The 22,162-nt window shown below is 33.6% G+C and overlaps 1 protein-coding gene across 5 annotated transcripts in view; it reads left to right on the top strand.

The window, feature by feature from the left end:
* The window catches only part of FOXN2 (forkhead box N2), a 58,875-nt gene that overhangs the window by 3,412 nt on the left and 33,301 nt on the right, over positions 1-22,162 (top strand). For 2 of the 5 annotated variants that reach the window (XM_057743150.1, XM_057743149.1), the window contains exon 2: positions 3,631-3,731. The exons of 2 other annotated variants lie outside the window; for them this stretch is intronic. The gene's annotated coding sequence lies outside the window, so the exon portion shown is untranslated. Of the gene's footprint in view, positions 1-3,630; positions 3,732-17,224; positions 17,342-22,162 lie in introns of those variants that run through there. One more of the 5 variants, XM_057743151.1, reaches the window with a different exon arrangement.

Below are 22,162 nucleotides of genomic sequence, written 5' to 3'. Positions count from 1 at the left end.
TCTAATAGCATATTATTCTTTTGGCTTGTAGCATCCTATACTGCCTTGTTTTTATTTAGTAAATATTTTTTAAGCACCTACCATGTGCCAAGCGTTTATAGTTACCGAGGCTACAGCCTTGAATGAGACAAATTCCTATGTTCTTTGTTATCTTTTTAGGGTTTATCACCCCAAGAAAATTATAGTCTTTGACCACCCAGAGGGGTCTTTTTTTTTTTTCTCCCAGATATATGTTATATACTTAGTGAGAATTTAATTATTTTCTGAGTAAAGGAAGGGCAGCACTTATATGAGGTGGAGAGATGGATGGAAAGGTCTTTCTTTATAAGTGAAGGGTACAAAAGAATAACCAATTATGGATGGCCTTGAAAACATCACTTCTGAATTTAAACATGGTTTAATGTCCACCCCACCCCCAACCCCCGCCCTCTGCCCAAAAAAAAGTCATTTAAACCTGGGAATGATAGGATAAAATCCTTATTTGAGGAAGGTTCATTTGACAGAAGTGTGCAGGACTAATTATTGACTATGGGAAGGAAAGATCTATTGAAGGAAAAAATTAGTAACTTTGAGAAGGAGGTTTGGAAGGGGAGCATAATCAAGAAGATGGTGTTTAGTTGAAGTGTAAGGTGAGTGGGAGATACCGAGGTGAATATAACCTTTAATGACTAGAGATTAGAGGTGTGAGATAATCCATTCAATATAGAGGTGACAGCTCATGTTATAATTTTTTGTAATAAAGTTAGTAATTGAAGTGTTGAGGCCTAAGAATGGTGCTTTGGGAAACAAGAATAAGGGGTATCTGCTTTCATCATATGTGACTTCATAGTTAATACTGTAGACTTGTTCAATAACTTAATTTCCACTAGATGAGAATGCTACTAAATACAAAGGAACCAAAAGAATGTTTATCATCATCCACTTCCAAAGGATTTTGATTCACATATTTCTTACTTCCTTTACCCTAACTTTTTTAATTTAAAGAAACTTAATTTTAGAATAGTTTTACAATTACAGAAAAGTAGCACAATAGTAGAGTATACCTCACTCAGTTTACCCTATTGTTAACTTCTTACATTACTGTGGTGCAGTTGTCACAACTAAGGAAACAAAATTGCTACTTTACTATTAACTAAATTCCGTACTTTGTTCAGATTTCATTGGTTTTTCCCTAGTGTCCTTTCTCTATTCCAGAATTCTAGTTTCTCAGATTTTTCCAGTTTCTGATGATTGTGACAGTTTTTAAGAGTACTAGTCAGAAATCTTACAGAATGTCCCTCAATTGAGATTTATCTAATATTTTCCTCATGATTAGACTAGAGTTACGGGTTTGAGGGAGGAAGATAACAGAGGTGAAGTGCCATTCTCATCACAGCATATCAAAGGTATATATAATAACAGCATAAAATTAATGTGAACAAACATTGATCATCTGTTTGAGGTCTTTGTCAGGTTTCACTTCCCACCCACTCATACTCTACTCTTTGGAATCAAGTTACCTAGCACAGCTCATGCTCAAGGCCTTGACCTAATTTTGATTCATATATTTTTTTTATTTACCTCAACCTAATTTTCTTGTCCATAAATAAACATTAAACTTGGACAGATATATTTTGAGCATCTGCTGTATTTAAGTTAGCACTTAAATACAGAATGTAGTGGTGAGCAAGAGACATCATTCCTACTTTTTTGGTGTCTGCCTGATGTGAACATAAAATAAAAAGAATTTATCCCCTCACCCACATAGGTCTTATTTCATTGACAGCTGTAAGCATAGTATTACTGTAAGCCTAAAAGGCTGCATAAAGTTCTTAAGTAGCCGTTTAGAAAATATGCTCTTATCAAAAAGGGTAAATATATATACCATTAAAATAACCATCTTTTTGCTACCAACATGGATAACGCAAAATTACTCTGATTCTCCAAACCCAGTTGGTATATTACTGGGTTTTTTTGTTTTTTGGTTGTTTTTTTTAGGTTTATTTATTTATTGGCTGCATTGGGTCTTCGCTGCTGCACATGGACTTTCTCTAGTTGTGGTGAGCAGGGGCTACTCTTCATTGTGATGCATGGGGTTCCTCACTGCGGTGGCTTCTCTTGTTGCGGAACACGGGCTCTAGGTGCGTGGGCTTCAGTAGTTGTGGCACATGGGCTCAATAGTTGTGGCTCACATGCTCTAGAACGCAGGCTCAATAGCTGTGGCGCACAGGCTTAGTTGCTCCATGGCGTGTGGGATCTTCCTGGAGCAGGGATCAAACCTGTGTCCATTGCATTGGCAGGCAGATTCTTAACCACTGCACCACCTAGGAAGTCCCATTACTGCTAAATTAGCAGGATAGTTTAATTATCGTTAATTGTCTTCATATCTTATAAAGTTTGCAGGTTGTAAAAGGAAATTCTTGGCTTCTTGATTGTATTTTCATAGGCATTTGGTGCTTTTGCTACTTAGAGATTTTTTTCCTAAGAAGTGGTTTGAAAGACGTGTTGAATAAGAATTTCAGTTAATTTTTTCTACTTAACTGGGTTAACTAAAAGCACTTTTACTTTGGATTCTGACTGAAATTCTCCCTAAAATGTATCATTAATACATTTATACTTTTCACATTTTATAGTGTTCAGCCCACTGAGCATAATTTAATATTTAAATTAGAATGTTGACACAGTACAGTTATTTTGAGTTTTATATATAACCTTGAAGGTAGAGAATTGAGGAAATTGATAAACTTACATCCTAGTGGTTTATCTTAAAAGAGGAAATACAGGAAAAAAGGAAGAGATTTCTTGTAAATTGAGATTTTACTGTTCCTTCTGCCTGCCCTAGGCCTCTGTCCAACTCCATACTTAAAAGTTCAGTTTAAATTCTACATCTATGCTGATTGAGCAACATTTATTAATAATCATAACAACAATTACTACCTTTTATCAAGTGCCTACTATGTTCTGTCATGGCATTATACTAGACACATGAGTATGTAATTTAATTCTCCATAGCAACTGTGCAGGACATATTTTATTCTTATAAAGAAACAGAAGTTATATAAATGCAGAGCTGGGTGTTTGAACCCAGGTCAATCAGATTTTAAGATTTCATATTCTTTGTGCTGTGACCTGAAGTCTTTGAAAAATGGATATTTGCCAGGACGAGATGCTTCTTTCCCAGGAAAAAGTAAGGAATAATACAGGGTAGAGAGAGCAAACTAGTATTTATAGAATGCCTTTTCTGTGGCATAAATGCCACTACTTTATTGTCATAGTGAATTAAGTAAGTGGAATTATTCCTTGGGATGTAAGGGACTTAAGTCATTTATCAGAGATTGCATAAGTAAGTTGGTAGGTGATGGGTCTGCTTGACTTCAAAGTCTTATTACTCTTTTACTTTTCTAGTACAGGATGCTGGCTATTTTTATTCACTTAAACATTTGCTTACTAAATGTTATGGTCTGTGGTAGAGCATAAAAATGTATTTTTGTTCTGCCTGCAAAGATTTATTTTCTAGTACAGTATTTCTTAAATGGATGCTAGAGAATCAATATAGTAAATTGTGACCAATATTTCTTAAATACAATCAAATAGAAAATTTCGTTGTGTTGTATGTGGTAAGGGTAAAAGTGTTATTTCATTTTGTTTCAGTTATATATGTAAGCGTATCATGGATCTCTTATAAAAATGCACTTATTGTGGGATAGCATCAAAAGTTTGAAAACTGCTGGTCTAGTGGCTGACTTGGAAAGGTAAGCAAATAATTATGAGTAATCAAAAACAGCAAGTAAGTTCTATAATAAGGCTTTAAACAGGATTCTGAGGAAGTATGATTGGAAAAGTTGAATAATTCAAGGAAGACTCCTAGAGAGATGACTTTGAGCTTCTCCGAAACATGGGGTAGAGAGCCTGAAATACATCTTAGAGCATGAAGGAGTGAAAGAGCATTGTGTATCAGGAAGCTTGAGATGGTGTGAAATCGGTACGAACAGGAGCCAGATTTTTTATGGAATTGTAGGCCACAGTACTAAAGATTTTAGATTTTATTAGGCTCGTGGTTTTTATGGAGTCTCGTGGCATTCTTTTGCTAAAGAACAGATACATTTGTATATTTGATTCTATGATACAATCTTGAAACAATTTTAGCAATAAAAAAATTTGACCATACGAAACATACATAGTATAAAATGGTGAGTATGAGCACAACTGTTGATAAAAACAATCACAACCAAAAAAAGGTTAAGCCATTTTGAAGTGACTACCAAATGTTCCTTTTCTACTTTTTCTTGTATTTTTGCTATTGCTAGCAGGCTGATAGTAGTCGGTACTAAAGTTTGAAGAACTCTTTAGAAGAGAAAATTGTTCATTTTTTCCTTTCAATTGGAAGACAGTCATTATTCAATTTTGAAGACAGTAGGGGCCCCCTATTGGAATATTACTAGCAGACCCATTTCTGTAAGCCAGACCTTGCAGCCTTTACCTACAGCTGTGTTTTGTTTGGCTTGGAATATTTTTAAAAAAAAATTTGCATATTTGCCAACATTTAAATATTGGTACATTTCACATAAAAATCTAGAATATCATGGCAGCATTGGTTTTATGGTGTTGATTGGCTGAAGTTTATAAGAGCTGCCTTCTTTTGGCAGTCTCCATCATTGTTGTCTTACAGAAGACCAGCTTCACTTGTTTGTTGCCTGCCTGGTCCTTGTAAGGCTTGTGAATTGCCCTGCTGTGTACTGTTATTTTGTGAAGTGTTTTAAAAAGGGGATTTGAGGTCTTTGAAAGATCATTCTGCCAGTATTAGGGAAGATGGATTGGAGGAATATAAGATACATCTGGTTAGAATTTTAATGCATATGGGATGCTCTTTTCTTCTTCTGAACCCATAGTACTTTGTAACTTTCTCAAAGCACTTACTGTATATAACTTTCTCTTATATTTTTTTATCTCTTCAACTAAATTGTAAACACCTCATATATATGTGCTGAGTGAATGCTTGTTGAATTTAATTTTATTTATTTTTAAGATGACCATGTTTGTCTCAAAGGTGAGTTTTCTTGGCAGTTTTAGAGTATCTCTTACATGAAAAAATCTTTTACACATTTTAAGTATTAGTTGCAATTTATTCTAAGAATGAGTAAATGTCAAATACTTTTAAACCATGTGTTACATGTGAAAAACAGAACAGGTAGTTTCAGTATAATAAGAAGGTGGGCTTTTAATTTATTGTCCTGTTTGCCAAACATCAGGATGAAACTCTGTGAGAAACTTGTCTCTTGGTTTGCGGTGTAATTTTAAGTCATTTTGAAGATTATTCCAAGAGCTTTTTGTTACTGTGTTTTCTACTGAAAGCTGGAAGTAGTTTTAATTTAATACCATCTGTAGTTTTTTATTTTCTAAATTTTTAAAATGCTTTTTACTGTAAAATAACATGTAAATGCAGAAAACCACACAAGAAATGTGTAGCTTAGTGAATTATTCTAAGGCCAACCCTCACGTAACCATCTTCCAGGTTAAGGAATAGAATTTTGCCAGCCACCTTAGAAGCCCTTTCATTTGCCTCTTCCAAAACATAACTCCCTTCCTTCAAAAAGTAACCACTATTCTAACTTTTTTGAAAATCAGTTGAGTTTCTTTTTGGTTTTATTACCCAAGTATGTATCCTTAGTATGGTTAGCCTGCTTGCACCCTTCCTCTCTCTCTCTCCCTTTCTCTTTCTTTCTGATTAAGTTTTCTTCCTTTTCATCCTCTGTTTCTCTTAAGGCTTTATCTTAAGGCTTTATGTTTATTTTTTCTTGTATTCCTTTAACTTAAGTCTTCATTTCTGAAATGGGTGTTTTTTGTTTTTCCTTTTATTTCAGATTCTTTCTTGAGTTCTGTCACTTTATTTCTGAGTGTTTCTAATCCTGATATATATATATTTTTTCATGTCATATAATTTATTTAAGCTCATTTTGAAGCTTGTTTTTATCTCTCCTGTGAGCATCTCTTTCTGGCATGCTTTCATTGTAGGATATTATTTTATTCCCTGTTTCTTCTTATTTCTTTATTTTATTATTTATTTTTCTGTGGTAAGAACATTTAACACAAGATCTACCCTCTTAAAATTTTAAGTGTACAATGCAGTATTGTTAACTATAGGAACAATGTTGTACAGCAGATTTTTTTTTTTTTTTTTACAATAAACTGCATGTTTGGAGGGCACAATTTCGTGTCCCAGTCTTCCAATTCATTCTCCCCCAACCCTCTCTGCTTTCCCCAGTTGGTGTCCATGTGTTTGTTCTCTACATCTGTGCCTCTATTTCAGCCTTGCAAACGGGTTGATTTGTACCATTTTTCTATAGTCCACATATATGTGTTAATATACGATATTTGTTTTTCTCCTTCTGACTCACTTCACTCTGTATGACAGTCTCTAGGTCCATCCATGTCTCTAAAAATGTCCCAGTTTCATTGCTTTTTACAGCTGAGTAATATTCCATTGTATGTATGTACCACATCTTTTTTATCCATTTATCTGTTGTTGGACATTTAGGTTGCTTCCATGTCCTGGCTATTGTAAATAGTGTGTACAGCAGATCTTTAGAACATATTCATCTTGTGTAATGGAGACTTTTACCGCTGGAACAACTCCCCATTTCCCCCCTCCCCTGCTTCTGTGAGTTTAACTATTTTTCTGTTTCTCTTTTCTTATTGTAACTTTGTATGATATTCAGCCCTCGGATCATTTCATCATTTCTTTATATGAAACTAGTTTCTTGAACTTCTAGGAGGAGGGTTGCTTCCAAAAGCTCTTTTAACTTCATACTCCTCTTTTTTTGTTTATGTCCATCATTTAAAAAATGGTGGATGGCTTTCTTAGATTTCCTGGCTCTGTTCTACTCTGGCACTTCTGTCTGAACCCTCTTTCCTTCATCTTGTTTTTCCCTATCCTGCTCAATTTTGTTTCCATTTCCAGTACTTCCTCTCAAGTATAGGGTCTGTCTTGGAAGACAGCCCCAAATGTCAAGTTTTGAGAGCTCAAAGGGATTAGATTGTTCCATACCTATAGGCCTTACTGTAGACCCCTTGCACTTACCCACATCTGGAATAATTTCAGCTTCTATTGACAAACTGTCTCTCAGTATTTCCCAGGGAATACGTTTTGGCTACTTTGTGCTTCTGTTCTCAAGTCCCTCGTTGCTTCCCTCTGTTTTCTCTCACTTAGACACTGATAGAAAATAAGTCTGTGGGCTGTTGGTGATTTGTTTAAGTCCTTTGTGTTTCGGGGTTTGTGGGAAGACTTTGTTAAATTCTTTGGGTTTGGGGTTTGCTCTCTAGTTGCTCTGCCTGTTTTTATGTGAAGATTTGCAAGGAATCAAAAAATTGCTGCCATGACAGCTACCATCTTCCCAAAATCCTATTCCTCATAATTTTAATTTGGGAAGTGGTCATGTCTTTTTTTCCTAAAATCTTGACAAAAAACTTTAATTTCTTCTGAAATTTTTGCCTCTTAATGCTGTCTACTGATAGTATATATGTTGCAAAATTCTGAACCTGTTGTTTTGCCCTAATTATTTCTTCATAGTTAAGAGAGCCTTTAAGAATCTATTAAAGATCCTTTGGGAAATTGTGAAAGGGTCATGGGATTGTCTTTCTGTTGCACATATACAAGTGTTAATGCTTTGCATTTAATGCATTAGCTTTTTCCATTATTTAAAAGCTAACTTACATTGTGTACACCTAGGACCATTCTTAAATTATGGAGAAAAAATTGGGTTTAATAACAAGAATCAGTTGCATGAAAGTAAGTAATTGCAGTGAGACATACCCTTCTAAATATAGATTCTAGTACTGTGGGAACACAGAGTAGGTGCTTTCCCCAAAGAGTAGGATTGAGTGAAGTGGATTTTATAGTCAAATGGGGGTTTATTAATGGTGTGTCAGTACCTTTAATAACTATTTTTTCTGTTTTTGTCAAACTTTTCCTTTAGTAGTTCTTTATACAAATGAATTAACAGTAGGCTTTCTTTAATTACAACTTCAAAATAGGATATTGTTCAGGTGGGATTAAAATGATTGATGTTTAAAAGTTTTCCTTTGTGATAAAACTATTTTCCAAATATTTCTTAAGTAGAGAACTGCAGTTTAGGAAGTGAAAGGATCACAGAGCAGAATGGAACATAGTATCTAACATAATATTCTGTACTTGAAAGTTAATTGCTCAGTAAGTTTTCTTAATGAATATCATGTTTTACCTTTCAACTTTTTGTTCCATATAGTTTGGTTAAAATATCTCCTTTGTTTAATTGAAAAAAACTTATCATGCAGTATAATTTGAGTATAATTTTACCTTTGTGTTTCCCGTCTAGTTAGCGGCAAGTTAGAGCCAGGTTGTACTTGCTTGAAATATTCTGCTTAGGTGTCTTGAACCCATTGTTTCCTAGTCTCCTTCTCTCGCTTTTTATTTAGTCTGGATTAAATACTTGATAATATAAAACTTTAGTGTTTAGAAAGTGATTTCATGTCACTGTTTCTTTTGAGCTGTTGATACAAATAACTACTGTAAAAAGAGGACATATAAATGCAATTGCAACATTGTAGGAGAGACTGAAAATTCCTAAGAGAAGTTCAGGTGGGAATTACATGGAAGAGTTATCATTCATTGAGGGCTTAAATATTCGGGTTTTGACTGAATGGTGGTAGGGAGAGTAGACAGTCCAGATGTTTAGAATAGCAGGAGCAAGCATATAGAGAAATGTACAGGAAGTATTTGAACAGCTTGGTCTAGTTTGGACTAACTTCATGCGGAGCATTAGCTTGAGGATGTATTGACAGATACTGAGTCAGATATATAGATAATGGCATGTGCTTTTTTTTTTTTTTTTGTACATATGAAGCAATCTAGATAGGATGACAGCTAGTATAGTAGTGAAGAGTGCACAGTTGGAGTCACACTGTTCCCTGAGCTTATATCCCAGTTGTGCCACTTCAAGATTTGTGATATGGGCACACTATTTAATCTCTCTGCTTCTGTTTCCACATAAAATGGACACTGATAATAGTAATTACCTCGTAGAGTTGTTAAAAGATTAAAAGAGTTAATACTAGTAAAGCACCTGGTATCAATACGCATTCAATGAATTTTTTTATGTGAGAAAGTACTAGCTCTCATTTACATAGATTATGTGTACATAATGTGTACACACACACTCACACAGATGTAGGAAGTGTACATACAAGTAGGAAAGGTAGGTCTTACCATGTATATATCTACAGGAAAGCTAGTAATATTTGAATTTCAGTTTTTAATAGCATTTAGATTATTGTGGAACAAAAGTTCAATCATCTCATTTTATAGATGTCACAGTTATGTAGTAGCAGAGCTGGAACCAAGATCTGTCAGACAATAAATATTTGAGCAGTAAACAAAACAAGACAGCTATTTTGTCTGCCATTATGGAGCTTTCAGTCAGGAAAGATTTGTATTGAGCTATCTCAGGTGTGCCAAATGTTATCAAACAGTCTGGGATATTATGGAAGAGTAGAACTTGGGGCCCTGTCTAGTCTGGGATGTTAGAGCAAGTCTCTCTAAGATTTTTAAACTGAAGTATGAATGATAGCAGTTAGCCAGGGCTAGGTGAAATGTACATACAAGTAAGAATGAAATGAAGAATGTTTTAGGCAAAGATAGCATTTGTAAAGACCCTGAAGAAGGAGAAAGCATGGCCTATTCAGGCACCTGAAGTGGAGAGAACAGGGGAGAGTGGCAAAAGATAAGGCCAGAGAGGTCAGACAGGGGTAATTTAGGCAGAGTCTCGTACACCGTGTTAAGGACTTTGGACTTTGACCTAAGGGTCCCTTTGATGGATTAAGCAAGAAAGGGACGTTTTTAGATTTGCATTTTATAAGATTATGCTATATTATAGAGAACAAATTAGGAGCATCAGGAATAGATGCAGGAGGACTAATTTAGGAAGATATTATCAGAGCCACTGTGTATGTTTGTGCAGAACACAAGCCATAGGAAGTACCGTACCGTTCATGTAGACTACCATTGTAGTGGTCTAGATGGGAGATGATGTTGACCTGGATAGTAGTTGTGACTGTGAAGGTGGAGAGAGATAGGCAGATTTCAGGTTTAACTACTCCAAAATCTATCTCCAGACCAAACCTCTCTCCTGAACTTTATTTTATTTATTTATTTATTTATTTATTTATTATTTTGGGGGGGGGGGTACACCAAGTTCAATCATCTGTTTTTGTACACATATCCCCGTATTCCGTCCCTCCCTCTCCTGAACTTTAGATCATATATATCCCAAATGCCCACTCTACTTAAGTATCTCACAAGTATATCCCAAACTCACTCAACAGGTCAAAACAAAAAATAAACACACACACACACATTGATCTACCTCCAAGAAGAAAAGCAGACATGTTCTCTTTCAGTATTCTTTATATACTGTTATCAAGGGGAACCAACATCCACTCAGTTGCTGATTCTGTCTACTGGTGTGGACAACTGGCTTTATATAGTGGCAGTTGATATGGCTACTTAGATTTGGGGTTCTATTCCATGTAAGTTTATTTAGAAACTTGAATGATTATTACAGTTAAGTATTATTACTTTCTAAAATGCTCTGGAGGTAGTCTATTTAATAACATATACCTTTAATAATTTTTAGCTTAAGTATATTTTACTTCAGTAAGTGTTCATATAGGGTTAGTTTAGTCCTGTTTTAAAGAGGACTTAATTCTGTGTTAGTTAATCATACTTTTGTATTGTTTTTAGAATTACATATAAAATCAGTATATGATGTCAGCCAGTATGTTTTAGTCTTGCTTTCCAAGTTTGATATGGGGGCTGTTAGTAAGGTAAGATATTATTGTCTGCCTTTATTAAATTTATTTTGATCATGACTGTGTTTTAAAAGATGCTTATTTTCAGTGGAACAATTTAATTCACTGTAGATTTACTGCATGGCTGGCTAATTATGGCTTATATTCAAGGCATTGAAAACCATGTTACACATAAATAAATTTTGGTGACAAAGAATACCACCTATTTGTATTCACATGCCAACCAAATTTATCTTTGTTCCTTAGGACATTAGATCTGCTGATTTTCAGGTTTCTGTAACTTTGTTCATTTCAAAATAACTTTTCAAGTACAATTACAAGGCTATCAAAAAACCAAGTGCTGGTTGGCTAACTGGTCACTATATGGTTCATAGCACAGATGATATTACTTCTAATTCTAGATGGTAAGGATATTTCCCTCCATTTGTGGTTTGTTTGCTTCTTTTTCAGTGCTGTCAGTTTTTTTCAGCCTTTAATGCATTTTTGTTCAGACATTGCATTGATTGCAATCCCAAAGGTTGAGAAGATGAGTTTTCTAAGCTAGATATACTCTGAAAGCTAGTAATGATTTTTTTTCTATCATTATGTTTAATAACATGTAAGGTAAACTAGTACTATGTTTTAGATACCAATAGAAGTTTACAAATTATTTTGTCATCTACTTTTAAAAGCATTTATTAGAAATAGCTATTTTTCTTGACAGAGAAAACATTTTCACTCAGTTTAGATCTATTGTGGTACTGTTTTTTGAAACCAGTATTTCTCTGTGTGAAAGGCAGGGTTATGTGCTAGGGATTCATTGTTTAAAAAAAAAGAAGAAGATGTTTGGTCTTTATACAGAAAATATCAGGTTTGTTTACTGGTTAGAAGCAAATGTGTTTCTTTTTTACTTATAAAGCTATTGGTTCATTTTAATTTCTCCAAGAAACAAATGTACAACCCAGACTTTTTTTTATGGAGACAAATGCTGCAACAATGTATAGGCAAACTCTATATACTGTGTACAAATAGCACAAAATTGTTTAGATGAAAGTGTCATTTGAACCATGGTTTATGCAATGTATCTGGGCAAGTTAACTTAGAAGAAAAGTGGATTCAGTGGAAGATTACCACAACAGATCCCCCTCCCCTCCCCAATTTTAATGTGTTCTGCTTTTAGCATGAGTTGGTGAAAGGTTTTTCCCCCACTCAATTTTATTTATTTTTTTACCCCATTTGAAAAACATTTTCCCTATGAGACAAATCTTTGACCCTTTTGTATTCTGCGTCCTCCCCTCCCTTTCCCTTTCTTGACTGGAAAATGCAGCTGCACACATTTTTTTGTTTAGAGACAATGGATCACATGCTGTGTCACCTAAATCTATGACCAAGAGGCAGTTTTATCCCTAAGAGACCATAATGCTTCAGTTGTCCTGGATACATGACATCATGTAGCATTATAATCAAAAATACGTCTTTTTGCAGTAGTACTTTTGGGATTTGAATCTACCCTCTAATTTCAATATTGGATTTTACAGGATGGACAGTATTTATAATAGATCTTAAAACAAAGAATGTATTATAGGAAAGGTTGTGAGTTCCTTTTATATGGCTTATTTTTTTCTTACCTGAGGGTTACCAAAGTTATCAGATAATTTGAGTAAATAGAGTATCTTTAAAGTTCTAGCATTAAATTTGTTATACAATGCCTTGCGAATAGTCTATGCTCTGTGTTACACTATTATTGCTAGCAATGTGATAAATTAACATGAAAATTGTTTTCCTTATTTAAAAATGAGGAACTCTTAAGATTTTGAAAATAATTAGTATCTGTAAACTCCTCAAATAATTTATATTGAGCTTATTATAAGCTTGTTATACTGCTGAATAAATCTAGGAAATGTAGTACTATGGCTTCTAGTCTTGAGTAATGGTATGTTTTATAATTAATAAAAATTGTTTATTCCTAAGAATATGAAGGTGAAGAAAGGAGGCGGAAATTGAATAGAAATTCCTTTTATTATGCAGTATATCTTAATTAGAGACAAAGCTTAAATTACAGTAAAGAATTGAAGTAATTGCCAGGCAGTTCTAATAAAATTCACAAACATTTTGGATTTGTATGTTATGCCTTAACTCTGTAGTAGATTTTTATTTTCTATGGAAAACATTGTTTAGTCATCTGAGCTGTGAATGACAGCCTGTTTCCCCTTGCTAGGGTTGTCTTAGCCTGTGAAATTTTTTTTTTTAATATTGGTTACTCTAAAGTGATTGGTTGGGAAAGCCACAAATCTGAGAAGGGGCCTACTTTCCAGTTGCTCTTTTGACACTTCTAAGATTGTTTAATTTACTGATGACATTAAGTACTTGGTGAGAGGTAAAATGGCAAGTCAAAAGAAATAAAGTTTCCAAATGTCTTTTTTTTTTTGAGAGTTAAATTTTTTTAATATAAAGCCAAATAATCAGAGCATTATATAGTTACAAAACAAAATAATCTTGACAATGTAAAAAAAAATAATATGACTGACAAACATGAAATTATGGTGAGTGGGAAGATGGGATGTAAAAATGTGAATTTCCTCATCTTTTATAAGAAGGAGGTGATCTGTACTATCTGAAATTTAAATATATAGTTAAAATGAAATGGCTCCAACCTGTAAGATTTTGCTGAACTTTTTTTTCCAAGTGTTTTCATTGTGGTGAAATATATATATGGTATAACATTTACCATCTTAACCATTTTTAACTGACAGTCAGTGGCATTAAGTGCATTCACATTGTTGTACAACCATCACCACCATCATGTCCAGAACTCTTCTTGTAAAACTGAAACTGTGTCCCCATGAAACACTAGCTCCCCTCCCCCGCCCCTGCTCCCAGCACCCATCATTCTGTCTCTGCGATATTTGCTACTATAAATACCTCATATAAGTGGAATCACACAGTTTTGTCTTTTTCCAAGTGGCTTAAGACCATGTAAAAAAGACATAATTAGAACTTATAAATGTATATAATTAAATATAACCAAATATCATACACATTTGTTCCATGCTTCAGGAATTTAGATGTTTAAAGTATTTTTAATGAGACTGATTTTAAATAGGACTAGCAGGGTGAAAATGGTGAGAAACAACTTTATCTGTAGGTCAGATGCTGCCATGTAGTTCAAGATTAATCAACTTGCTTTAAGCATGGGACTGACTGCAAGTCTTTTTCAGGGCCTCTCAGTACGATTGCTCAAGAGTAGGTTTCAACTTCTTCCCAGTTCTAGTAGAACATAACAGATGGCATGGTTCCTTTTCACTCCAGTGTAGTAAAAAAGTTTTTTAGAGCAGAATTGATTTTCCTCATTTATCCTTTCTGTGTAATGAGGAAAGAAATATTCAATAATTGGAGTGCAAGGAAAAAATAAATTGGAATAAATTTGCTTTGGGATATCAAAAATTAACTATTATTTTATTTTGATGTCTTTTTTCAGTGCTATTTTTCATTTCCTAAAAGGAATCCTTAAATAATATAATGGATTAAATATAAATTTTGTAACAAAAAATTATCTTGCAAACAATAACTTAGGATTTAGGGTTCCGAGAACTCTGATATAGGTAAGATAAAAAATTAAAATTGAAAACTGTAACATGAAGAAATTCAATAATATAATTTGAAAAGCACTTTTTAGAAGTATTAAACACATTAATAGAACTGAATTAATTTCAATTATTTCTTATTTGCTATAGATTTATATTACTAAGGTATGCACTAAAAAACTTTTATGTTCGTGAGAATTGCTGGACTGAGAGCCTGATTTTTGAGGGTTGTTAAATTTTATATACATGAGTCCGTATTTTTAAGGTACTGTAGATATTATCCTGCAATTTACAATATATGTAATATAAGTAATATCTTGAAAGAAATTATTTTGAATATTTTAACTTGGTAAACATTCTGTAGATTCAAGATAGATTCTTGAACTAGTTGGATACAAATAAATATAACTATATATATAGATATTTATATTCTTGTCCTGTTTTGATTATAGCATTACATTTGCGACTATATCTTTTTGTCATTGAGAATGTCATTACTGGTGAAAACTCAACGTATTTTATTTCAGACATAGTGGGTTATTTTATTTATTTATTTATTTATTTAAATTCTTTTGTTAGAATGTTAGCATTAGGCAGAGCTGTTAATAAAGGAACTTAAAAAACTCCTTTGGGGCCATTAATAACAACTTTAAAAAGTTCTGAAAGTTTATATGGTTTAAATTCTTTTAGATTATTAAACTAGGAAGCTTGGAAGAAAGGTTCTGTCATGTGGCATTGGTAATAGATTGACATAACATAACAAAGTTCATGGAAACAGAATAAGGAAGTGAAAGTCACATCATAAAGAAAATGATGAAACTCTTATTGCAGCACTCTTCTGAGAAGTCCTAATTTCTGCCTTACCAGAGGGTGTCATAAAGGAGGCCCAACCTTAATAGTAGAATTTTTTTTTTTAATTTTTAAGCTTCAAAACATATTGTTATTGATTTTATACCCATTTTTTTTTGTGTTTGAGAGATATAACATTTATAAATCTACTACTTTAGGAAGAAAGCTAATAATAATTTAAAAATTAATAACAGTAATAATAATTACCATCTTTATAGCATTCATTGTGTACTTACTTTCTACCTTTGTTCTAAGTCCTTTATTTATTCTCATTTAATTTGTACTAACAATCTTATGGAAGTAGGTACTGTTAGAATTCTGTTGATAGGTCTTATAGCCTGTTAAGTGGCAGAGCTGGGATTCGAACCCAGGCACTATCTCTTTACAGCTCATGCTTTTTAACCCTCTGCTTCATTGCCACCAGATGTGATTCTAATATTAAAAATGATTTAGATTTTACCTTTATGACTTTATAATGTGAAATTGCCTTATCCTTCACAATTTTAATTTCAAATGTGCTACCTCTTCAAGTTTCTGTTCAGTATCTTCTAGTATTACATATATTCATTCCCTTCTCAAGGAAGAAGCCTTTCATTTTATAGTTGTACACTGTTTTACCATAGAATCTAACAACCATGACAATGGAGCCATGATGAGTGTAATAGGAGTAAAAGGTTTCTTCTTGAAGCATCTTAGAAAAGGACCAGGAGAGACTATTCTGAATAGTATATCTCTTATACTTCTCTTTCTCTATCTTTTGTCCACATTACCAGATGCAGAGATATTATAATTATAATCCAACGTAGCTAATATGTTAGCTTTGAAATATATTTTAAATTCTTATATACATTTAGATATTTCTGACATTTTACAATTCATAGTATAATACATTACCTGCTTACCAAGAGATTACTTATTCTTTATCCTCAACGATTAAACTGCAAGTAGACAAAATGGATTCCTAAGTAGTTGGGGGAGAAATTACAAATTTTTTTTTTTAATAAATTTATTTAATTGGCTGTGTTGGGTCTTCGTTGCTGCACACGGGCTTTCTCTAGTTGCAGCAAGCAGGGGCTACTCTTTGTTGTGGTGCTCGGGCTCCTCATTGCAGTGGCCTCTCGTTGTGGAGCACGGGCTCTAGGTGCATGGGCTTCAGTAGTTGTGGCACATGGGCTCAGTAGTTGTGATGCATGGGCTTAGTTGCTCCTCGGCATGTGGCATCTTCCTGGAGCAGGGATCGAACCCATGTCCCCTGCAGTGGCAGGCAGATTCTTAACCACTGCTCCATCTAGGAAGTCCCAATTACAAAGTTTATGCATTAAATTCATGTACTTTAAGGAGAACTCTTTACCCTTATCAGATCCTATATGAAATTATAGTGAAATTTATCTGGCTTTCCATATTATCTATAGCAGATAATGCTTCTATAATTGTATGTCCATGTTTTAGAAATCCAAAATGCTCTGAAAGCCAAAAGTTTTCTCTTAACCCATTTAGTGTTAAAACATGATCTGAACTGATATAAGACTATTGATGGTCTTTATTTACTCTCTTCTTAGTGTGAATATACACTTTTCTGCAGAAATAATTAACATTTTTATTATGGGATCCTGCCTCAGACCTCACTGACAGCATGTGACATATCACGTGTGCATTATAGTTCCTTTCTAAAATCCAAAATATTCTGAATTCTGAAATATATCTGCCCACAGGGATTTTAGATAAGGGATCATATACCTGTATAATAAGGTACAGAGACTATAGTACAATTGAGGACTAGGATATAGAGCTAGGAAGATTAATCCGGTAACTCAAGCATAGCAAATGTGAGACCTTCCAGTGCGAAGCAGTATTTGTAACTGGAATAGTATATGGATCCCATTTAAAGAAAATAATTATAGATCCCATTTTTAGAATCTCTGACTTTAGTTTCTGAAGTAGGTTTATTTTTTAAGTCTTTAATTTGTTTTCTTTATATTGTTATTGAAATGAAAGCACAAAATGAAAATTCGCAAAACTTGTGGCCCCCAGAGTTTTCATCCATGGCACACACTGGTTGAGAAACACTGAGAAAGTGGCAAATAGCCCTATATACTTGAACAATCCCTGTAAGTATTATTCTTTACCAAATCTTTGTTTGTAATAGCCTGAACCATAGTTAAGAGGTTAAAAATACCTTTCCTATATTTAAAGAGAATGATTTTTTAAAGGGATGAAAAGTACCTTCTTGAAAAACAGATGTACACACTATTTTTGATTACCACCTCTCACCTCCAAGGAAATGTCTTTTACCTACTGCCAGTTGGGAATCACCGTCATAACAAGCAACTCTTAGTGATAGGAGTAAGTCAAATTCCTCAGGTGTGTGGAGGCAGAAGAAACTTAACCAGAGCTCTGAAATGTCAGATAATGTACGTTTAGAGATATTGCCATCAGAAACTAATGTAAACATCTGTCTCCAGTGGCATAGCGAACTTAGTACCTGGACCAGCCTTTCTGCTGAAAACAACCTAAAATGCTGGATAAAATGCATCAGTGCTCTGGCACAAAAGTAAAGAATATTTAGACCAAACGCTAATTGGAAACCCAGTGAGGTAAGCTGAGTACTGAAGCTGGCTGTTGCCTTGAGGGTATTTACCAAATCAAGTGAGCTTCTGTTTTCCTGGTCTTGTGGGGGCTCAGAGATCAGAAAGCAAAGCCCAGACCCTGCCAGAGTAAAACATTTAGCAGTCTTCTCCAGTAATAGCTGTTTTCCATAGGGGTATATACCTTCTAGGTGAAAGAGTGATCTAGAAATTCTTTCCCAACAACAAAAAAAGTTATGTTTCTAGAATATTGCTGCTAACAGGAAAAATAAAAAATCTATATGGAAAATTTGTTACCACAAACCAGCCCTCACACTGGCTTGCAGCCTGAATTCACACTAGACCTCAAGCTAAGAGTTTTAAATGATTGTGGATTGTTACTGCTCTCAGGGGCCTGACAGAAGCAGCACAGATCATCATCATCAAAGAATTCCTGTTGGTAAAGTTATAATGAAAATGAATTGCTTAAAATGAAAATTTACACACCATCTAAGGAAACAGCACACAATACAAGAGAATCAGTAGAATCAGACCTACAAATAGTTCACATCTTGGAATTATCAGATGTAACATATAAAATAAGTATATTTAATATGTTCCATGAAAGCTTTAAAATGAGGGAAAAAGCAAACAAACATTTTGTAAAAGAATCAGAAGTTCTAGAAATGAAAATATACAGTAACTGAAATTAGAATTCAAGGGATAGATAAAAGCAAATAGACCCCATTGAAGAAAAAATGATATAATGAAAGATAAACCTGAAGAAATCCAGAATGCAGTACGGAGACAAGAAATTGGAATATATAAAAGAGGTTAATAAAGGGGAAAATTTTAAGAGAAAACACAGAACACTTTCAAAGGATTATCAAGTTTCAGTAACAATAATGGAAATAGAGACTATGTAATGATATACTCAGTGAAAATAAATCTAGAAGCTGTGACCTACTCTAGTTCACAGAATTCTATAGCTAGCAAAAAATAACTTTCAAGAACAAGGGCAAAATAAAGACATGCTCAGAGAAATCTAAAAGTTCACTAGCAGACCACTTTTTTTTTTTAATGGAAGCATACAATGTTATATTAATTTCTGCTTTTTAGCAAAATGATTCAGTTACACATATATATTTTTTCATATTCTTTTCCATTATGGTTTATCGCAGGATATTGAATATAGTTCCCTGTGCTATATAGTTGGACCTTGTTGTTTATCCGTTCTATGTATTGTACTTTGCAACTGCTAACCCCCAAACTCCCACTGCATCCCTCCCCCACCCCCCAGCAGACCATTTTAAGTAGAAGGAAATGGTCATTGAAAGTCTGAGATTCAAGAAGGAATGATCAGAGACAGTGGTAAGTGTATGTGAATAAAGTGTAAGTTAATTTTTTTTTAATTATAAATTTTTTAAATTATAATAGTGTCTTATAGGGTTAAAAAAAAAGCTAGAACTAAAATAGTAGTTGTTTTAGTTACTTACTAAATGCCAGTTTATAAACTGGGAGGAGGTTATTGGAGCTAGTATTCAAAAGATCTTTTTTATTACTCAGGAGAAGGTTAAAAGTAACTTTGGATTTTAAGTATGTGGTAAAAATGTTAAGGTAACACTTTAGTAATGGAAATAAATATATAACTTCCAAACTAGTAAATGATAAAAAATGGAACCAGAAAAAAATAATCCCAAAGGAAGCAAGAAAAGAGGCAAAGAAACAGTGGAACAACAAATGAGATGATAGAAGTAAATCCACATATATCTATGCCTTGTATTTTAAAATGTTCAGCTATATGGGGTTTAGTATAGACTGCAAAGAAACAAAAGGAAAACGTTTTAAGTAAAATTATGGGAAAGGATATACCAGGCAAATATTAATGGAATGAAAGCTGGGATATCATTTGAAATCGATTTTTAAGACAAGTAGAATTACTAGAGATAAAAAGAATTGATATATAATGGTAAATGTTTCACTTTGCCACTGATATTAAGAAGTTTTAAATTTGTATGCAATAACCAAAACCACAAATAAAGCAAAAATTAATAGAACTACCAGGAAAAATTGATGAATTTCACAAGTATAGTGGAAGATTGAAATATATTTTCCTCATTGATTGGCAAAGAGAGCAGACCAAAAAAAAAAAAAAAAAAAAAAATCAGTAGGAATATGGAAAACAGTGTAATTAACAAGCTTCATCCAATGGACATATGTTGTATCCAGTCACTGTGGAAGCATCAGCTGAATCATGAAAATCAACCACATACTGGACCATCAAGCAAGTTTCAACAAATTTCAAAGGATTAGTATCCTATAGATCAATTCAAGTTAGAAATCAGTTTAAAAAAAAAATTGCATGGAAATTAAGATATATTCTTCTAAATGACTCATGTATGAAAGAAGAAATGTTAATGGAGCTTCTTGGAGTTCCCTTTGTCTGGGAGATGTTAGGTCATCCCTCAATTTTGCTTGTGGCAAACACAACCCTGAGAAATGGCCCACATAAAGGCCTTTCATTCTTGGCCTACCTGGTGAGAATGTTGGAGATGCTGAGGGCCAGTGATAGACTGGTTCTCCCAACAGGAAGGACAAAGTTTTTAATAAGTAATGCTGGAACAATTGTGTATCCATATGTAAAAAAATGAAATTGAGTAAAAAATACATACTTTTTTTTATGAATAGAAGACTTAAATATGAAAGGTAAAAACTGTAATACATTTAGAAGACAGTTTGGGATAAAAACCTGTATGAATTTGGAATGCAGAAGGAATTCTTAAATGAGAAACAAACTGTGGTAACATAAAGAAAAGGGTTAATCCACCCTATTAAAGTTAAGAATTTTTTCATTAATAGGCAACTAATAAAAAGACAAGCCACCTAAATAGGGATAGATATTTGCATCACGTGTAAGGATTGGTATCCAAACAATACAAATGACTTCAATAGACACTTAATAGAAGAGGGAATCTAAATGGCAAAGAAAAAAACTAAAATATATATATGTGTGTGTGTGTATTTGTGTGTGTGTATGTTTACTATATGTATATATTTGCCTTTTAGGTTTCTTTTGTATATGAAGAGATATTCAACCTCATTACTAATATGGGAGATGCAGCTTAAACCACAGTGGAATATAATTTCATAGTCATCGGGTTGGCAAAAAAAAAATTTTGATGAGTAAACAGAATGTGCATACATTCCAGGAACAAACACATTCCTGGTTGTAGTTGTCATTATGTCAGTTAAAACTGAAGAGAAGAATACTCTGTGACCCAATAACTTCACTCCTTCACATATATTCTGCTTTTAGGATTTCATAAAACTTATTTACAGTTTCAAGAGATATGAACAAGGATGTCCATAGCAATACTACTTGTAGTAGCCCCAAACATAAACATAAATGAATGTTCTTTGAGTGTAATAAATTGTGGTATATTCATAAAGTAGAATATAAGTCATCTGTAAAAATGAATGAATTACTGCTGCAATAATGTTAATGAATTTGGTGGGGGGGAACAAGTTTCAGTACAACTCAATTTTATATGATGTGTAAAAGACTTAGAAGGCTAAGTAATATAATATTTAAGGATTCTAACTATAAAGGAAAAATTTGTTTGCCTTGTCTTCGATACAATCAGTTAAAAATGTGGACAAATTAAGTCATAAAATCTGTGTGGTTTTAACCAACATCTTGTGTTTAGGAGGTTCCTTAGTTATTTAGGGTAAAAAAGCTATCATTGTGACACCTCTAATACCTTGTAATTTGGCACCCTGTACCTTAGATAACACTGAAAATTCTCTGCCTTAGTTTCCCTTCTCTTATTTAGTTTCTGTCAAGCATTTCCTCTCAGACCAATGTCAATACAAACCTAAGCACAAGTGCTCTCCTCTAACCTTTTGAGAAGTGATCTAAGACTTCCAATGTGGAATCTTGTTATATTTTTCTTGCCTTGGAGTTGAATATCACTGTAGCATTGAACATAATATGCAGACATGCAGTTCTCTGTTAGACACCTTTGGAGATGTATGAGCTTCACAGCTGTGGAAAAAAAATGGTGGGTTTTAATCCTGAGCCCTCTTCTTAAGATACTGCCATGACTGTCATACAGGGAAGCTCTAGACAGGGGCTCCAGAGTGATTATACTGGGTTTATTTGAACTCTCCACTTTAAAAATTCTCCTTGTAAGAGGAAATTCTATCCTTTCCTGAAATATAGATTTGGAGTCTTAACACAAATGTGTACTTTGCTAAATTGTCTTGTACATATATACCTGCTGGGTTTTTTTTTTTTTTTTTTTTGGTTTGTTTTTTTGTTTGTTTTTTTGTTTTGTTGTTTTGGGGGGGTTGTTGTTTTTTTTT

Source organism: Hippopotamus amphibius, chromosome 7, assembly GCF_030028045.1.
Source record: "Hippopotamus amphibius kiboko isolate mHipAmp2 chromosome 7, mHipAmp2.hap2, whole genome shotgun sequence".
NCBI lineage: Eukaryota > Metazoa > Chordata > Mammalia > Artiodactyla > Hippopotamidae > Hippopotamus > Hippopotamus amphibius.
This window is presented reverse-complemented; position numbering and strand designations above follow the sequence as displayed.